Below are 13,048 nucleotides of genomic sequence, written 5' to 3' on the forward strand. Positions count from 1 at the left end.
GTTGCTTTTTAGGCTTGTTTGAACAAAGTTTATATTGACTTTAGTAATTTTAGTATAGCAGAAAGAAAAAGATTCATGAGTTTCTTGTACAAACCTTGTCATAATAATTAGATTTTTATATTCTCATCAAATATGAGGCATAATATACGTCTTTGACCTTTTTGGAGATATATTGTTTATTCCCAAGCACATTTCCACTGACTTAACATTTTTCTGTTTCCTGATCCTTCTGTCTTTTTTTTTTTTTTTTTAGTCATTTTTCTCACTCTTCTCCATTTCTCTTATTTTCCATTTTTACCTATTTGTGATTTACATTTTCCTTTTGTCTTTTAAAAAATCTACTCCCTTTCCTTAGGTTTTGTCACCTGATAGAATTTTAAAAATTAAATTTCCCATCTGTTTGATTTCAATATTAAATAGTAAGATTCTTGTTCTTAAAATAACTAGGAGTTTAAAGCCAGCTTTTTTCCATGAAGGCTTGTCTACAGTTTATCTAGGAGACTGACTGATAAGATTATGATAAGCCTGCTAACACTAAGTGAGAGTTCCTAAATTATGCTAAAATATCTCAATGAAAAGTGATACATTCAATCATTTATTTGCATTAAAACAATACTCTAATACATTTAATAGTAAGATTGAGTTTACGTGATACCTAACATTTTTCTGAAACTAAAGCATCATTCACACAGGGAATGTAGCACTGACTGCTACCACATGGGTTCTTTTGAATTGGACATGCCATTGCTTTCTTGTGCGTTGGTTCAATTGTGCCGATCCTTTTTCTCTAACATGTTTCTCTGTTCAAATTACTGCCAAATCTTTATTCAGAGAGCATTCATAATTACAATGAGTTTTCACTGAGTATGAATACATCATTTATGTAATTAGTCTACCTCTGTTCTTATCTCATTAGCTAGTTTATTATCAACAATTAAAGTAGTACTACTTGACATCAATGAAATTATAATCATAAATGCAAACATAGGCACTGAAATTATATTACAATAGTCAGCAATATGCTGCTTATCTAGCTGTTTTAAAATAAGTTTGTATTAATTTTGTTCAGATTATTGTCAAAACAGATACACAAAAGTTAAAAATTTCATAAACAACTCTCAGGCCCTTGATACTATGTTTTGGATCCCCAGAGGGTAACATACATTAGTTTGAGAGATAATAGCACCTTCCTTTAATTCTTAGACCAGTGAGTCTCAGAGTTTGGTTCCCTGAACAACAGCATCTGCATCACGTGAGAACTTGTTAGAAATGCAATTCTTGGGACCCATCCCAAATCTCCTCAATCAGCAGCTTTGGAGATAGGGCCTAGCAATTTATGTCTTTCTGGTAATTCTGATGCACAATAAAGTTTGAGGACCACTGTCCTAGGCTATAAGCAGATGCTATTTGCCCTGGAAAGAAAAGGTAAGTAAGGCAGTATAGCTGTATGTATTCTAGGATATGCATGTGACTTGATGTACATAGCATAAATCATTAAAAGGCTAGTGTTCATATAAGAGTAAGTGACTATAGTAAGAAATAATTTTAAGTAAAAGGAATTTTTTGAAACACAAAGGATAAATGTGTTTTATCCTTTTGAATAGTTTTTGAAACACTGGATTTTTTGAAACAGAAAGGATAAATGCTTGAGGTGACCGATAGTCTATTTACCTGATATGATTGTTACACATTGCATGCCTGTATCAAAATATCTGATGTAAACTATAGATATACAGACCTACTATGTACCTGCAAAAATAAAAAATATAAAAGACATTCCATGGGGAACTATGCATGCCTCAGTAAAAGTTGTCAGAAAAAACTTATTAAGTTGATCCTTGAGCAACATGGGTTTGAACTTCATGGGTCCACTTCTACGCAGTTTTTTTTTTCTTCAATAAAAGCTACACTGAATATGCCTGCTTCTCCCCCCTCCCCTTCCACTCCCTCTCTTCTACCTCTGCCACCTCTGAGACAGCAAAACCAACACTTCCTTTTCGTCCTCCTTTTCCTCCTCAGCCTACTCAGAGTGAAGACGATGAGGATGAAGACCTTCCGATGACACACTACCACTTAATGAATAGTATGTTTTCTTCCTTATGATTTTCTTAATAACATTTTCTTTTCTCTAGCTTACTTCATTGTAAGAATACAGTATATAATATCTATAACATACACAATATGTGTTGATTGACTCTGTTATCAGTAAGGCTTCTGGTCAGTGGTAGACAATGAGTGGAAGTTTTTGAAGAGCCAAATTTCTCTGTAGATTTTCGACTGCATGTAGGAGGTGGGGGTGGGTTCAGTGCCCCTAACCCCCACATTGTTCAAGGCTCAGCTGTACAGGACTTGGGATTATGTCAGTTGATTTTTGGAAGGTGTAAAGAGCAGGATTTTGCTTTGGATTAAATGCTGTCAGGAATCAGGGGTAATTCTATGATTCAGTATTTTTTCAAATCTTATTTAGAGAAGAAGAAACAAAGGTTAAAGCCATGGTTGATAAAGAAGTTGTGATTATTTATATTAACTGGGAGAAAAGGATGTTTGGTATCTTGTGACTTAGACAGTGTTCATAGTTTGTGTGTTCAGATATAATTGTGAAATGATCCTATTTTTGTCTTGACCAATATTAGTCACAGAGTGGCCCTGTCCAATACTGATGTGTGAAATTACTTATGTTCAACAGCAGAACAACAAGGCCCAGCTGGGAGTACCAGGTCAGCTCCTGCATGTCAAGGGCCATTTTTCTTTTTCTCACCTCTATAGCTGACATGGAACTGATATACAGCACAATTGATACTCATTCAGGGACAGTGTGAAGAAGGTGTGTTCCGACAGAAAATTAATGTTTTATTAAACAGGCATATAAATTTAGACCTTAGGAGGAATACATATACTAAAAGAGAGAATTTATAGACAAAGAAATCAAGAGTTTAATGAGAAAATGCAACAAAATTGTGCTAACATTATTGACTGTTTTGGGAGTCAAAGTTTTCTTCTTTGTTTCTATGAACATTATTTTTCCAATCCCAGAATCGGTTACAATTCAATTTTGTGTCATTAATTGTGTGCAAAGTGCTTTCACACTGTAATTAATTTGATTCTCATCAATTATTAACCTAATTTTTTAGAGATTAATAAACTAAGGCTCAGAGAGGTTTAACAGATTTGTCCCAGAGCACAGAATCAATTTAAACCAACAAATGATAGAGAACTTGACACCTGATACCAAATCTCATGTTCTTTCAAAAAAAGCACCCAACTTTCATTGAGATACACTTATTTTAAGTTTCAAATAGTTTAACAAATGGAATAACACCTTTCTTGGGTCACAATACTGGTACCCACTTACACAGCACTTCCTATGAATCAGAGACTGTTCTAATCATTTCACATATATTACCTCATTTAATTCTTACTATGATTCAGAGACTGTTCTAACCACTTCACATATATTGCCTCATTTAACTCTTACCTCCCCTAGGAGATAGATGTTAGTGTTACAGAAGATGAACTGGAAGCACAAAGGATGAAACTGAAGAAAAAGGAAATAATTTGCACAAGGTCACACAGATAATGAGGGATGTGAAATAAAAAATGAGCTCCTAAGTCCCCAGCTGACTGAACCAACCCCTTGTGGCCAAGGAGACCCCAGAAAAATCTTAAAAAGTATGTTTTCTGCCCATGACAAGATGGGAGGTGGGTCATGCCTCATTATATCCCCTCTCTCGCTAACTGCCATTAGACTTTTTTCCTACGAATTAAACAGAAACCATAGAGGGAAAGAATGGAACAGAAAGCAAACAATGGAAGGCTCACTCCACTGACTTCAGCCAACCTCCTAGTGCTGCGGCAACCAAATTCCCCTTCCCTTTTGAGGTTTCCACATGACAGCTGACCAGCATTTCTTCCTGATAAGGGATCACCAACCACAGACTGTATCTGGCTGGTCCATCGAGACTGGACACAAGCTGGCTCTGTGTACTCTGTTTCACCTTTGGTTGTATAAAGGTGAATTTTACTACTTTTTAATGAAATAAAGTTCTCTTTTCCAAATTTATAGATTTCATGATTTTAAGTCAACGGAGAAATGCTGGAATTTAATCCCCAGTATATGGTCTCCAATGCCCATGATCTGAACTGCTGTGATTTACAGTCAGCTGTCTCTGCCAGATGTTCAGCCAGTGAGTGATTAAACTGCTCCTGGCCTGTAGAAATCATGGATCTCTCTAAGATCTCTCATTATTCTTTGGCTATCTCCCATCTTCTAGGGTTTACTTGCATCAAAAATAGCCTCTGCCTTTATTAGTGCTTCTCATGCACTATTTCGATGAGAAATATTTCCAAACTGTTCACCTCAATCCTGGCAGAAGGGGAAGAGAGAGGGAGAGAGATAAATAGAGGGATAACCTCAGGCCTATTTTTGTAATCTTGAGCACTTTGGCTTTCATACAATTTTTCTGCCCAACTTCACATTCTTTGTGTCACTGTTCCAGCTCCATGCTCATCCTTGACTGTTGTGATTGAACATGGTCTTCCTAATTTAAACCCTTTGTTCACTAAGTTCTGGGCCTGGACTTACTCCTGAATCTTGGTTTTTAAGGTTTTTCTGGGTGGTTATGAGGGACCTGAACTCATTCCTGATTCTGCCTTTCTAGCTCCAGACTACAGGAGGCATATCCTACAAGTATACCTTTCAAAGTGTTCCTTCCCATGCACTCTGAGACGTGATTCAGATTCTGGGCCAATAAACTGTTCATCCCATGGGGACTCCAGTGCCCTTTGCCTCCAGTAGACTTGTCAGCTCTTACTCCCTTCTCTGCTTCTGCTACCACTGCAGGAAAAACCACCTTCATCTCTCACAGAAGTCACAGCCGCAAAAGTTTCCTCTCTTCTTCCTCTTTTGCATCACTGTAATGATTCTCCATACAGAAGCCAGAATGATCACTGTATAATATAACTCTGCTCAAAACCCTCCAGTGATGTCCTCTTAAACTAAACATAAAATCCAAAGCACATAAAAGGCCTAACAGGCCCCATGTGATCCTCACCCTGGCCTCTAGAGCCCATAGTGCTCTCTGGGCTTCAGATACACTGGTCTCCTTGTTATTTGTTCAACACATGCCAAGCATGTTCTTGCCAAAGGACCTGTACATTTGCCATTCTTTGGCTTGTAATGCTCTTCTTCCAGATGGTTCCATGGCTCAGTGTCTCATTTCCTTTAAGCCTTTGCTGAAAAGTCACCATATTTGTGAGACCTTCTGTGGTGGCTCTAAAATAAAATTCCTGATATCATCTCATAATCCCTTTGTCCTGCTGCATACTTTATCACCGTTATGACTATCCAGCATTATTTTGTATATTTATTAATTTTTATCCCTCACCTCTAGTAAATTTAAGTTGCTAAAGTGTCAGGAACTATTTCTCTTTCATTCTCCACTGTCTCCCCAGTAGCCGTAAAAGTGTTGGCATATAGTGATAAAAATTATTTGTCGGATATATTAATGAAAAAGTTAGTGAAGTTGGATTTTTTTGTTACTTCCTTTGTTTTCCCATTTATTATCATACTCTGGCACAGCACCTAGTGATTCTGTACTTCATTCAAACTACATTACATGGAGGATTGACGTTAGAAATTCCCCTCGTCACAATTGAGAACTCAGAAATCATTCCCCAGCACTGCAGTAGTCACCAAATCGGACTTGATTGTCACAGGCATCTGTGCGCCCCAGTTTAGTTAACTCACTGACTATGTGATCCATAAACCTTGGTTTCTTCATATTTACATGGAAATATTCACAATATCTTTTTCATCCTATTCTAAAGAAGAGTGAATGAAACTACATATGCAGGAGATTGAATGAAAAAATATGTGCAACCCATAGTAAAAGCTCAATAAAGACAACTTCGTTATTAATATCATGAACTTTTCAGGGTGACTTGGAGAGAAAGCTCTAGTTTAAACTGTTTTATAGAAAAGACTTTATGTTTCAAAGAAAAGCAGTGCAGCCTGGAAATTTAACATCAAAAGTTGTTATATTGTGATGTGTGTATGTGTGTGGGGAGGGATCTGTGGGTGTGTGGGGGGGTGTAAAATAAAGGACTAAGCAGAATTACTTGATTTTTATTAACTGTTCTTGGTCCCATCTGTGGTATTCTAAGCACTGGAGTGGGGTTGATTGGGTATATAAAGAGCTGCCCTGTTTTCTGAACAATAGCCACAGTGAAGCTCTTTCCACTGTCTGCCTAATATAAATTTACCAAGTCAGCAGTAGAAGGGACAATCTATTTTTTTGCAATGTACATTAAGAAAGTAACAAGACTGGCCAGGTGCGGTGGTTCACACCTGTAATCCCAGCACTTTGGGAGGCTGAGGTGGGCGGATCATCTGAGGTCAGGAGTTCAAGACCAGCTTGACCAACATGGTGAAACATCGTCTCTACTAAAAATACAAAATTAGTTGGGCGTGGTGGCACATGCCTGTAATCCCAGCTACTCGTGAGGCTGAGGCAGGAGAATCGCTTGAACCTAGGAGATGGAGGTTGAGATCGTACCATTGCACTCCAGCCTGCGTGACAGAGCGAGACTCTGTCTCCAAAAAAAAAAAAAAAAAAAGAAAGCAACAAGACTTAAAATCTGTCTGAGATAATTTTTATTCTTTATTGCAGGTTCCCCAACTCCCGGGCCATGGACTGGTATCAGTCTGTGGCCTGTTAGGAACCAGGTCTCACAGCAGGAAGTGAGCGGAGGGTGAACAAGCATTGCCACCTGAGCTCTGCCTCTTGTCAGATCAGCGGCAGCATTAGATCCTCATAGGAGCACGAACCGTATTGTGAACTGCACATTCATGGGACCTAGACTGCACTCTCCTTATGAGAATCTAACTAATGCCTTGATGATCTGAGGTGGAACGATCTCTCCTGAAACCATCCCCTCACCATCTGTAGAAAAATTATCTTCTACAAAACCGGTCCCTAGTGCCAAAAAGGTTGGTACTGCTGCTTGCTTGCTAGGTACTGTACTAGGAACTTGTGATAAAAAGATGGGTAGGATTTAGCTTCTGCCTTCAAGGAACTTATACTTTAGTGATTGAAACAGGCATGTGAACAAACAGACTACAATATGACATGCTAAGTGGAGAAAAGGGAATTTTGTTCAATTACAGAAACAGCATACACAGGAAGAAGTTATTCTCTATATAGAAAGCCTTCAATATGAGGTCGTTTCTTTCCTTCCTTCCTTCCTTCCTTCCTTCCTTCCTTCCTTCCTTCCTTCCTTCCTTCCTTCCTTCCTTCCTTCCTTCTTTCTTTCTTTCTTTCTTTCTTTCTTTCTTTCTTTCTTTTCTTTCTTTCTTTCTTTCTTTCTCTCTCTCTCTCTCTCTCTCTCTCTCTCTCTCTCTCTCTCTTTCTTTCTTTCTTTCCTTCCTTCCTTCTTTCTTTCTTTCTTTCTTTCTTTCTTTCTTTCTTTCTTTCTTTCTTTCTTTCTTTCTTTCTTTCTTTCTTTCTTTCTTTCTTTCTTTCTTTCTTTCTTTCTTTCTTTCTTAGACAGAGTTGCACTCTGTTGCTCAGGCTGGAGTGCAGTGGCACAATCTCGGCTCACTGCAACCTCTACCTTTCGCGTTCAAGCAACTCTCCTGCCTCAGCCTCTGGAGTAGCTAGGAGTACGGGTGCGTAACACCATGCCTGGCTAATTTTTGTATTTTTCGATGAGATGGAGTTTTGCTATGTTGGCCAGGCTGGTCTTGAACTCCTGACCTCAAGTGATCTGCCGACCTCGGTCTCCCAAAGTGCTGGGATTATAGGCATGAGCCACTGTGCAAAGCTATGGATCCTGTACTCTTCATCATTACCTGACACTGCAGCATCTTGAATAAGTGGTTCTTTCTTGTGAACCACTGTGTTCTTGTGTGACCCTCCCCCTCCAGTTCCCAAATTTTGGGGAAAAAAAAAAAAGAAAGATACTATGACTGGAAACAGATTCATGCCTAACTCAGTTGAGGGTTTCTAAACTGGGTTTTGAGGGAGAAATAGGAATCTTCCAAAGGAACAAAGAGCAGGCATGGGCGTGGGGGTAGGAAAGAATTAAACCAGGACCCTGGTCATAATTAAAACCACAAAATAGGGGTTTCCTCTTTGAGCAGTATTGTGGGCTAAGGTACTATTTAGCTGTCTCTGCCACAGCAAGACACTTTGAAAATGTGTGTTAAGTTCACAAGAAAGTATGGAAATCTTGAAGGACCAGAAAATGAGAAGGAAATGTTAAAATCAAGGAAGCAAATAAACATAGACATGGAACCTGGTGTTGCTCTGGGGGTAAGAAGATTTATTCATAACCCAGGGCTTTATGTATCAATGACCACTGGAGTAAAGACTAAGTTTGGACACTTGACTCTCTGTTAGGCAATACTCACAGATTGAAAAATGCTGAGAAAAACTAGATAACAAATACTAGATATTATCTTTAATGCACAAATCTTTTAGCAAAATGTGGGCTTGGCTAAGCTGATGTATAACCAGCCTGCAATGAAAATGCCATGTGATTGATTGTGAGGGTGTATTCAAATTTCTGCTTCATGTGATAGTCAATGCTTTAGGAATTATAATGGAAAGCATAAGAAATAGAAAATATGAGAGAATTTAACTAGGGAAGGAAGAAAATTGGAAAGGTGAGATAAAGCTAACCTAATAATTCTAGTCTCCAGTCACTGTTAAGAGCTTGGATAATAATGAATTTGTACTTAAAAATGCCACAGCCTTGTGCTAAGAGTCAAAATCCTTCTGAAAGCCAGGATAAATAGTAGTTCCCAAGATAACTCTCTGAAGCTGTACAAGCAGATCCTTTGAGGAATTTCCACAAAATACAAATGACGACTGCAAAAATAAGGAGTTTGTTTGAATCTGCAGAAGGACATAAATAAAAATAAGCGAAATGATGTCAAAAATGATAGAAAGTAGTTGCAGAAGTAAGTCACTAAAAGGGAGGAAAGAATAAAATGCTTTGAAGCATTTTCATATTGCAGTGGAATGGATGAATTTCATAATGAACCCTGTTTGAAAGATAGTCATTTATGTGTGCTTGCATTCATTCACTTCGTAAACATTGAAAGCCAAGTACGTGTCAGATACTGTGTCAAAAGCTAAAGATACACAAAATGAATAGAACTCAGTTCTTGCATTCTGGAGTTCATGGTCTAAGGTAAGTCTTCATATAATAAATGATTGCAGGACGGCGAGATAATGGCTATAATAAGATACAGCAGTGACACAACACAGCATAGGGTGGGGAGTGGGGAGGGAGATATATGATTTTTTTTTTAAAGAGGGAGCTTGAAGAACTGAGCTCCTCTCAACAAATATGTTTAAGTGCGTACTGTAGAATGACAAAATAGAGCCACACTAAAAACTCTCCCAGAGGACTAAATTAAATTTATTGATCCCTGGGGTGAGCACCGGCTTGTTCTCAGAATCTTCTTTTTATTTAGTGTGCAGTATACCAAATCAGTGAGCAAAGCTCTTTATGATTCCTCAAAGTGAAAAATCTGTCTTCTCCCTCGGTCAGAGTGAACCTGCACACCTCCTACCTGCCATTCATTCCAGAGAGGATTTTGAAGTTAGGAAACCTGGAGAAGATTTCGGTTTGGGGGTTTGTAAATCCCTTTCTGAGTTTACAAGTCAGATTTCATACAAGTTATGTTTCTGCCTATGTATATGCATGTCTATGTATATTCCAACCAGTGTATATGCAACATAACAGCAAAATAAAAACATAAAAAAACAGCAAACAACGGCACATTCAGGTGTAAAGGAAATAAATTACATGATATAAATTTTTACACATGAATCTGTTTCGAGTATCTTTTTTTTTTTTCCAAAATTTGGGACCTGGGCAGTCACACAGATAATTATTACACAAAGAACCACTTATTCAAGATGGTGCAGTGTCAGGTAATGATTAAAAGTACAGGATCCATGGCTTTACACAGTGGCTCACGCCTGTAATACCAGCACTTTGGGAGGCTGAGGCAGACGGATCATTTGAGATCAGGAGTTCCAGACCAACCTGGCCAATATGGTGAAACCTCGTCTCTACCAAAAAATACAAAAATTAGCTGGGAGTGGTTGTGGGCACCTGTAATTCCAGCTACTCAGGAGGCTGAGGCAGGATAATTGCTTGAACCCAGGAGGCGGAGGTTGTAGTGAGCGGAGATCTCACCACTGCACTTCAGCCTGGGTGACAGACTGAGACCCTGTCTCAAGAAAAAGAAAAAAAAGAAAAAAGAGTATGGGATCCAGAATCTGTGTGGCCTGGGCTCCATGTAGGCAGGGGCACTGACTCCTTGGGGACTCCAGGCACAATACTACATTTAGCAAAGATTTTGTTTCCTCGTCTGAAAAACTGGGGTGTATTTGCCATTCTTTCTTCACAATGTCATTGTGAGGATTATGTGATGCTTGCAAACAGCTTAATACATGTGATGACAGTGATGATGATGAAGAGCCAACCAAACTACCAGAGTGGGGCTTGGCCACGGGAACCCTTTGGGCCACTGGTTTTCAAAGTTTCAGCATACTGGCATCACGTGGGGCAAGGCCAACTTCGTGGGTATATGGTCTGTGTAATCCCACAGGGCCTCATTCAAAAAAGGGCCCGGCACTCAGTTTAATGGTCTGCTGTTACCACCTTTAACGCTCTTAAAATTTTAATATAAGAGCTCCATATTTTCAGTTCTCAATGGAACCTACAAATCTTGTAGCTGTCCTGCCTGCAGAATGTTTAAAAATTTTCATACCTGAGTCCCACTTTCCATCAGTTAAACCAGAATCTCTGAGGTTGAGACCACAGATTCTTATTTTTTAAAGCTTCACAGGAAGCCTTACATATAGCAAAGTTGAGAACCAGTGCCTTAGTTTTCTGGTTCATTGATAGCAGTCCAGGAAATTTCTTGCCTCAGTGACCTATATAACCTTGGTGGGAGAAACATTGTTTTGATATGAGTTTCTCAATGCAAGAGAATTAACATAAATTATCCAACTTTGAAACCCATCTAGCACTAAGCTACACACACTGGGATGCCCACCATTCGCCACCTGGTGACAGATCTTAGAAAACTTACTCTCTTTAATCTGCTAAATGGGTCTGTAACACCTACATCCTAGGTGGTTGTGAGAATTAAATGAGATAATGCATATTAAATGCTCACCAAAAAACCTGACACATAGTGTGTTCAATAAATGTGAGCTATTGTAAATGTTATGATTCCTACAGGTTTCTTTTGGTTTGATTTATACACAGATCCTTGGATGACCTAAAGACTCCTATCATGGGAATATCAAGATTATTTGTTTCAAAGGACATTCTTAATTATTCATCAGAGTATAGAAGTATAGAAGGCATTTAGTCAGAGGAAGATGTATAATGGTCCGAGGCAAGCCACATCACAGCATGGGGGCAAGTTGTGAATAATTTACTTATGCTGCCAAGCTGTCAAATGACTATAGGGTTTTCCAAGGCAGCATCGGACCTAGTTTCTCAGACCCTCCTCCTTTAAGGAAGACATGGCTAATTGGAAGGAAAAAAAATGTCCTCAGTCCTCATGCTCTGTGCACATCAGCACATGCCATCTGTCACTCTTCTTCTCTCAGGCACTACCCCAGCCAACAACATCTATCCGTCATCAACTGATGCACGTACACTTGTTCCTTGATCATTATTTTCCTGTTTATTCTTAAGTTCTTCATTTTTAATGATAAAACAACAAAATGGATCCTATAAGTCACTTTGTTTAGAGCCTCAAATACTGCTATGATGCACATAGATAGGTTTTAAGCCTTAGAAGGGAATGAGGACAAAAGGAAATAGAAATATTATTGTCTCAAGGCATAAACAAGCCATAAACTTATGGGCTTAATTTTGCAGTAGGAAATTTTAATATCCTATTTTCCTCCATTTGAGAAATAACTGGCATTTTTTGAGTACCCTAGGGAGAAAAAAGTTATGAATGACTTTTACTGGAAATTATAAAGAGCTGTGTAAACACTAATTTAATTAGAATGCAATAAGAAAGCCAAAATCCAGAAATTATTTGCCTGACACCTGGTTGACATGTTTATTTGGCATGTTAATTCTTAAGCTGGCAAAACTTCAGAATGACTTGGCAAGCCTTTAAAAAATCATTTAAAGCGGTGGGTCTACCCATGATCAATTAAATTAGAACCCTTAGAGATGAAGTCTGGGGCATCAATATTTCAAAAATATTTCCCCAGTTGATTCTAACATGTAGCAGGGTTGACGACATGAAATCCCCACTAGAAATGAGAGAGGTCCTTGTAGAAACATCCGGGGGGGCTGCATGCTTTAAGAACCTAGGAAAGTACAAAAGCAGTAAAAACAAACAAATGAACCAACCAACCAACCCAACCAACCAACCAAACCAAAGAACCTAACAATAAAAAATAGCCCTATTTGATATTATGGTTGAATTGTATCTGTAAGCAAACAACAACGGTTGTATTTGGTTTCAAAAAATATATACATGAATGTACTTCCAACCTTGTAGGCACAAATAAAAATCCTTTCTTAGTGGAACTTTCTCATACTCAAAGCAACTTCAGGGTTCCCAGCTCCCTGACCCTAAGGGTATCATGACCTTAGAGAAAATTCAGGGCAAAACACATTGTGGCTTTGATTATTCATAACTTTGTCTCACAGTACTAGACTTCCTCCACTTAGCTAGATGTTTAGAAATCCCCTTGCGTACCTCAGCTAGACCTGAGCTTCCCTGAAAAGCAGCTTCATTAATCCTCCTTTATTTCCCAGCCAAGCGTGGGATGCTTTTTTTCACTGTTTGTGTAACACAACCCCCCACCCCAACTCACTGATGCATTCATGTTCCTGGGTGACACCATACTCCTCCCAGGGATGTAAGTGTGTAGCATGTTCTTCTGAAGGAAACTCTTGCCCTGAGTCCCTACCTTTAGAAAACTGCCTGTACATTGTAGAGGGGATTGCAGAGGACACGCTTACCCTAATTCCTCAGAGTTTGATCAGT

The 13,048-nt window shown here is 38.7% G+C and overlaps 1 long non-coding RNA gene across 1 annotated transcript; it reads left to right on the top strand.

Annotated features, from left to right (window-relative positions):
• The first annotated feature begins 1,984 nt into the window (after positions 1-1,984).
• On the top strand, positions 1,985-9,922 carry LOC105475976 (uncharacterized). Its single transcript, XR_983758.3, has 3 exons — positions 1,985-2,083; positions 6,669-6,988; positions 9,559-9,922. It is a non-coding gene; the product is annotated as an uncharacterized lncRNA (long non-coding RNA).
• The last annotated feature ends 3,126 nt before the right edge of the window (positions 9,923-13,048 follow it).

Source organism: Macaca nemestrina, chromosome 8, assembly GCF_043159975.1.
Source record: "Macaca nemestrina isolate mMacNem1 chromosome 8, mMacNem.hap1, whole genome shotgun sequence".
NCBI classification, from domain to species: Eukaryota; Metazoa; Chordata; class Mammalia; order Primates; family Cercopithecidae; genus Macaca; species Macaca nemestrina.